Source organism: Arachis hypogaea, chromosome 13 (assembly GCF_003086295.3).
Source record: "Arachis hypogaea cultivar Tifrunner chromosome 13, arahy.Tifrunner.gnm2.J5K5, whole genome shotgun sequence".
In the NCBI taxonomy this organism is placed as follows: domain Eukaryota; kingdom Viridiplantae; phylum Streptophyta; class Magnoliopsida; order Fabales; family Fabaceae; genus Arachis; species Arachis hypogaea.
In genome coordinates, this window is record NC_092048.1 from 68,435,225 (window position 1) to 68,442,332 (window position 7,108).

Consider the following 7,108-nt stretch of genomic DNA (forward strand, 5'->3'; position numbering starts at 1 on the left):
AGATTTCTCACCTGGGATGAAAGTGGTATTCACTAAAAGTCCAGTTCTACCACACAGTGTGTAAAACCCGCAAAATTAGTAAATAATTAATGAATACATTAATTATTATTTAAAAAAATTAAAAAATAGAATTTTATAGTTTAATGAGATAGAACTAATTAAAAAAAGAATTTTTACACTAATTTTAAAGAAGTTGGCCCAATATTGGGCTGAATGGGCTAAACCGGTTGAACCGGATCCGTATTAGGCCCAAGTCCAACATATATATATTCATCATTAATGAGCTTTCAGCTTATTGCCTTCAAAGAAAGAGAGAGAGCTCGGTTTGAGAAGAGAGGGAAAATGGGTTTTGGCGACACTATTCATCACCAACTTCAAACCACCATAACTTGAGTTACGGAGGTCCAATCGAGGAGCCGGTGCTAACGATTTAATAACTATCTTTGTAGCTCCAGAATGTTTCATTCTATGCTCTTATCTACTTTCTGGATATACCAAGAAAGATGTACGGTCTAATGAGGCTACTACGAAATATTTACTCATGGGTGGGGCAAGCTCTTCTATTCTGGTTCATGGTTTCTCTTGGCTCTATGGTTCATCTGGGGAAGAGATCGAGCTTCAAGAAATAGTGAATGGTCTTATCAATACACAAATGTATAACTCCCCAGGAATCTCAATTGCGCTTATATTCATCACTGTAGGAATTGGGTTCAAGCTTTCCCCAGCCCCTTCTCATCAATGGATTGCAGCCACGCATCGCTCTCCTCACCTTCTTTGATTCTCTCTAGGTATTGTAGTGATTATTTCTTTGTACTCTACCCAGTTTTTGTTTTTCCCTTTGAATTCAAATTTGGTTATGGGTTTTGAGTAATGTTTTGATTTTGGTTATTTAGGAGTGCTCTAGTATGAGCCGTTGGTGAGTTTCATCAACCAATTCCATGGATAAAGATAAGAAATTCCCAAACCCTAGTAATTTATCAATTTCATAAATCCTAAGTTGATTATAAGTGTGAAAATTGGTTATCTTAGAGTATTGGGTGATTTTGGTGGACAATTGAGAGGTTGATATTGCTTGTGGAGCTTTAGTGAGGCTTGGAGCTAAGGTTTGGTGGAGATTTCCAAAGAAGAGGCTCAATTGTTTTGGCTCCAAGAGATATGGTTTAACTTCATTTAAGTACCATGTGATATGATGCGAATTCCTAAGTTAAGTGACCCTAGGATTAAGCTTGAATTGTATAATTGATTGGTATTATATGTGTAGTGGATGTATGGATAAAGATTGAAATTGGTATTGGATAGTGAATTATGTGGTTGTGAGTTTATTTGATGAAATATTGGGACAGAGGGCGTGAATTTGGGCCGGAGGCCAGAAAGAGGTAAGAACGGTAAGTGAAGGTTGATGATTCATGATTTTGATGAAGATTGATAACGAATTGTGAATGTCGGTAATTTGATGAAAAATATGTTGTATGATGTTGGTTGTGATAGAAATAGAGTAATATATATATATATATATGTAATTGAGTAATTGGGTCAGGAAATTGTTGAATGAGTGTGAATTGATGAAAAATGTGTTGTATGATGTTGGTTGTGATGGAGATAGAAATATATATGTAATTGAGTAATTGGGTCAGGAAATTGTTGAATGAGTGTGTGAATTATTGAAATTAAGCTTGATAAATTTGTACTTAAGGATGTCATGATATGAATGAGGGATGATGAGGTATGATTTGGTATGTTTTGATGTTGTTTGTATGCTTGGAATGTTAGAAATGAGTTATAGTTTTTGGTAAAATAGAGGTTTATGAACTTTTGTGAAAATATTATTTTAGGCCGATGATGAGTGATGAGTCCATATTTGATGGTATATTTTGACTCACTTTGAATGGATTTTAGCATATGAACTCACACTTAAGCACCAAAATAGCATACTTTTGTGTTTGATTCCTAATTTGATCTTAAATGTGAAAACATGCAATTTTGTGCTTTAATAGAGCAATTTAATCCCACCTTTGTGCCATTCGATGCCGTGATATGGTTTGTGAGCGATTTCAGGCCTTGAAGGCAAGAATGGAAGGATAAAAGTGGAAGAAAGCATGTACAAGGGAGAAAATATGAAGAAAACAAGGAAAAGCACACACAGCAAAGTGTGCGTGCGCATAGCCTTGCGTGCGCGTGCACAGACAAGAATTTCCATGTGTGCGTACGCACGCACCTGTGCGTACGCACAGGTCAATTTTCAGCCGCGTGTGCAGACGCACGCGTCTGTGCGTCCGCACAGGTTCCTGCACGTTAATTCATTAATGAAGCACGTGCTGCACAAATTTGGAGGCCCTTGGCTCATTTTTGGAAGGCTAAAAAGCTATTTTAGAGTGCTATATAAAGGAGACTTCAATACTTATCAAAGGGGGGAAGCATTGGAGCAATTTTTACATAGTTTTCATAGTAAGTAGGAGTAGGAGTAGTGTAGAGTAGATAGCTCTCCTAGGGTTTATCAATTTCCATTGTAGCATTTTATAGCAAGCTTTGATCCTGGATTTTACTTCTTCAATTGTAAGTACTCTCAATTTCCTCTTTAATTAAAGCACTTTTACTTTCATTTTTTTTGGTTCAAGTTACTTTGTTCATATTGCAATTTTGTGTTTCTTGAAGTTTTGATTGATGAATTTTACATTTCATGCTTCGCTTATAGTTGATTGCTTGTCTATATTTGGTTTTGTTGATAGTTGGTTATAGTTTTACAATTTACTTTGCAAATTTCCATGTTTCACTTTTATGCACACAAGGTGTTTATAAAAATGCCATCTCTAGATTTTGAGTAGATTTTCCAACCTTGGCTTGTGGTCTCAGTTCCTAGGATACTAGAGTAATAATGTCCGACATTTAGTGGTAATTCTTGGGTAGTTAGTTGGCTCTTGTTTCCATTGATGCTAGCCTTTTATCAACTAGTTTGGTAAGTTGGTTAGGACTTATAGATTAAGGTCAATTATGCTTGCTTGACTTACTCCTCGATGGTTGGGTTGACTAGGCGAGATTGACTCATGATAATTACCATAGTTGTGGTTATGGCAATGATAGGATTCCTTGGATCCTCACTCGCAAGTCGAGGCTCTTTATTTTCATTTTCACTAGTTTTGATTCTATTTACCCTTGCTTGCATCAATTCTCAATTTTGATCATTGTTTATTTTTTTATCGGTTAGTTCTTTTAATCTTTTGTTCTTTGATTGCAAAACCCCTTTTTGCCCTCTTCACAACCGAAAGAAGTAACATTTCATTTGTATCCTAGGGAGAACGACCCGAGGTTTCATTACTCTCGGTTTATATTTTGTTTTGAATTGAATTATTTGATTAGGGAATTCATTGTTGATCTAGACTATACTTTCGATGACGGAATTCTATTTTGTGAAAATCTAGACTAGCAACAGTTCTCTTTATCAAATTTGGCGCCGTTGCTGGGGATTGCAAACGGTGTTATATCATTTGGTTGTTGTGAATATATTAATAGTGTAAATAGCTCTTTTTGGTTGTTTGTTTGTTTTTGTTAGTTGATTTTTGTTTATATTTTCTTAACGACTCTTTCACACCATTGCCACAATGCACCCCAATGGAACCCAAATACTTACCTTCATAGTCACCAATGTTATACACCACACCCTCACTACCCACAAAACCAAGACCCTTACCCTCATGAGTTTGATTGTCAACCTTCATCACCTCAATCTTCATCTTCATACATGGATCAAGCCACACAAGAAGTACTTTTCATGCTCATTCAAGAACAACAAGAGTTCCAGAAGAAGCAAGAACAAGTCATGTCTACCTTAGCCAAGGCTTTGGGTCATTTAGCTTCATTTCGTTCATGCCACAAGCAAGAAACTCTAGTGGATGAATGCAGGGAACCAAGTGAAAAGTGTGGAGTGCAAGAAGAATTGCAAAATCAAGAAGAAGATGTCAAGTCACAAAATAAAGTGCAAGAGGAGATAAATGAAGAATTGATAGGAATTGATCAAGAGGATTCCATCATTCAAGATTTTTTGTCCAACTTGGGTAATTCCTTCTATGACCGTCGTGAACCTCCTTTATTGGATTTGGAAGGAGACGTTGATGTGGACTTCACACAACCTCCAATTTTTTACTTGAGTGATGATGAAGAAGATTCAAAAGAGGTTGAGGAAGATATTAGTTGCCACGAAGTAAAGTTAGTTGTGCAAGAACAAATTGAGCGGGCGAAGACTTCTCTAACAAGATTTCTAGGCCCACATCAATATGCCGTTGTAGAGACGGACGGTCAACTTTGAACCTTTCTTGGGGTAGTGGATGGTGAAAAGAAGAATGTTGATTGCCTAAAGAATAGGAAGTTCATTATCGGAGCCAATCCAACATTTGGAGCTCAATTTTGGTGCAAGAGTCACTTTAGTGGACTTCGGGGAGTGTAAAAACATATCAATGGTGATAGAGGAACTCAAGTATGGGATCCGGGCATTAATTTCAAGAATCAATACTTAAGGATCCTCGTTACTAGCTTGAAGTCTCTTATAGGTTTGATGCAACTTAATTGGGACCCTGGAGGTCAAATCAATAGCAAACTTGGTTGGAGATTCAAGGAGGAGTGGAAGCATAAGCCGCCCTAATAAGGATCTCCTCACCAAGTCCAACTTAGGACTATAAACCAAAGTGCTAGGTGGGAGACACCCCACCATGGTAATATCCTTCTATCCTTCTCTCTTTTAGCTTTTGTTTCATGAATAATTGGTTAGTTTGCTTGGCTGGTTGTTTTATTTTGATGTTTGTTGAGTAGTTTTAGTAAAATAAGGTGTTTTTGGGAGTTTTGTGATGTTTTAGAACTCGAAAACTTGCTTGGAATGTCAATTTTGGTGCCTTAGAGACAAAATTTTTGTTCCAGGAGCAGAGACCTGTGCGTCCGCACAGCCTTGTCCGTGCGCACAGATCCCCTGTTTTCCCATCCCTGTTCGTCCGCACAGTAATGTGCGCATGCACACCCCCAAAAGCCCCTCTGTTCGCAGCACACGCACGGCTTGTGCATGTGCACACCCCCATCTTTTCCCTTCTATGCGTCCGCACACCATGCGTGCGGCCGCACACGCCCTTCTCCTTTCAAAAAAAAAAGACCTCATGTGCGAGCGCATCCCTCTGTGCGCCCACACAGCTTGACCAAAGAATAGCAGCGCATGCACAAGCTGTGCGTATGCATCCAAACCTTTTCCCTCTTCTGTGCGTTCGCACACCATTTGTGCGCCCGCACAGGTTGTGTTTCACTTCCTGCTTGCAGCGCTCGTACGAACCTGTGCGCGCGCACACTCCTTCTTTCTCCCTGTGTGCGTCCGCACACGACCTTGTGCGTCCACACAGGTCACTTTTTGAACGTTAATTCGAAAAGATCAGGGGCTCGCGCTTCATTTCCTTACCTTACCCCAACCCCTTCTTCTTCTCCTCTGAACACACACTCACCCAACCCCTTTCTCCCTCCGCGACCAACCACCACCGGCAGCGACCACATTGCCGCTGCCAACTCTCTCTCTCTCTTCCTCTTTCCTTTTCCTTCTCTCTTCTTCATTACCCCACTTTCCCTCTCTCTCCCTTCCCTGCTTCTGCGCCTGCGCTAGCCCTAGGCCATGCCCTTTCCGTTCCGGCGAGCAGGAACCAGCAGCGGCAGACCCCTTTGCCGCTGCGACCCTCTCCACCTCACCCTCACCTGCCCTCATCCTCTTCTCTCTTAAGCCTTGCAGGTTCGAGCCCAGTTTCCCTTCCCCCTATTCCACTTCTTTTCTGTTGGATTATCTTTATTGCTTCTTTCTTTACTGCTTTTTGATTCTATTCTAGTTATTAGGTGGTATTAGGATAGATGACTTCTATTTTCTGGAATGAATATATGTGATGCTGGTTGAACAATTTTGGATTGTTTTCTGGAGTGGATGATGTTGTTGTTCTTACTTAAACGGTGACTGCTGCCATGCATATTGAACTATGCTTGCTGCTGCTGAGTTTTGCACATGCTATGCTTATTGAATTTCTTGAATGGGATTTTTGACTAACTTTCTATGATTGATCACCACAGCTTTTGGTTTTCTTGCCATTCTGCATTCTTACTTCATGCTTGTTGATGAGCGGATAATTTATACGCTTTTTGACATTGTTTTTAGTATGTTTTTAGTAGGATCTAGTCACTTTTAGGGATGTTTTCATTAGTTTTTATGTTAAATTCACATTTCTGGACTTTACAATGAGTTTGTGTATTTTTCTGTGATTTCAGGTATTTTCTGACTGCAATTGAGGGACTTGAGCAAAAATCAGATTCAGAGGTTAAGGAAGGACTGCTGATGCTGTTGGATTCTGACCTCCCTGCACTCAAAGTGTATTTTCTGCAGCTACAGAACTCGAAATGGCGCGCTTCCAATTGCGTTGGAAAGTAGACATCCAGGGCTTTCCAGCAATATATAATAGTCCATACTTTGGTCAAGAATAGATGACGTAAACTAGCGTTCAACGCCAGCTCTCTGCCTAAATCTGGCGTCCAGCGCCAGAAAAGGATCCAAAACCAGAGTTGAACGCCCAAACTGGCACAAATACTGGCGTTCAACTCCACAAATGGCCTCTGCACGTGCAACACTCAGGCTCAGCCCAAACACACACCAAGTGGGCCCCGGAAGTGGATTTATGCATCAATTACTTACTCATGTAAACCCTAGTAGCTAGTTTATTATAAATATGACCTTTTACTATTGTATTTGGCATCTTGGGATTACCTTATGATCCTTTGATCACGTTTTGGGGGCTGGCCATCTCGGCCATGCCTGGACCTTTCACTTATGTATTTTTAACGGTAGAGTTTCTACACTCCATAGATTAAGGTGTGGAGCTCTGCTGTTCCTCAAAGATTAATGCAAGTACTACTGTTTTCTATTCAATTCATCTTATTTCGCTTCTAAGATATCCATTCGCACCCAAGAACGTGATGAAGGTGATGATTATGTGTGACGCTCATCACCATCTCCCCTATGAACACGTGCCTGACAAACACTTCCGTTCTACATGAAATAAGCTAGAATGAATATCTCTTAGATCTCTTAACCAGAATCTTCGTGGCG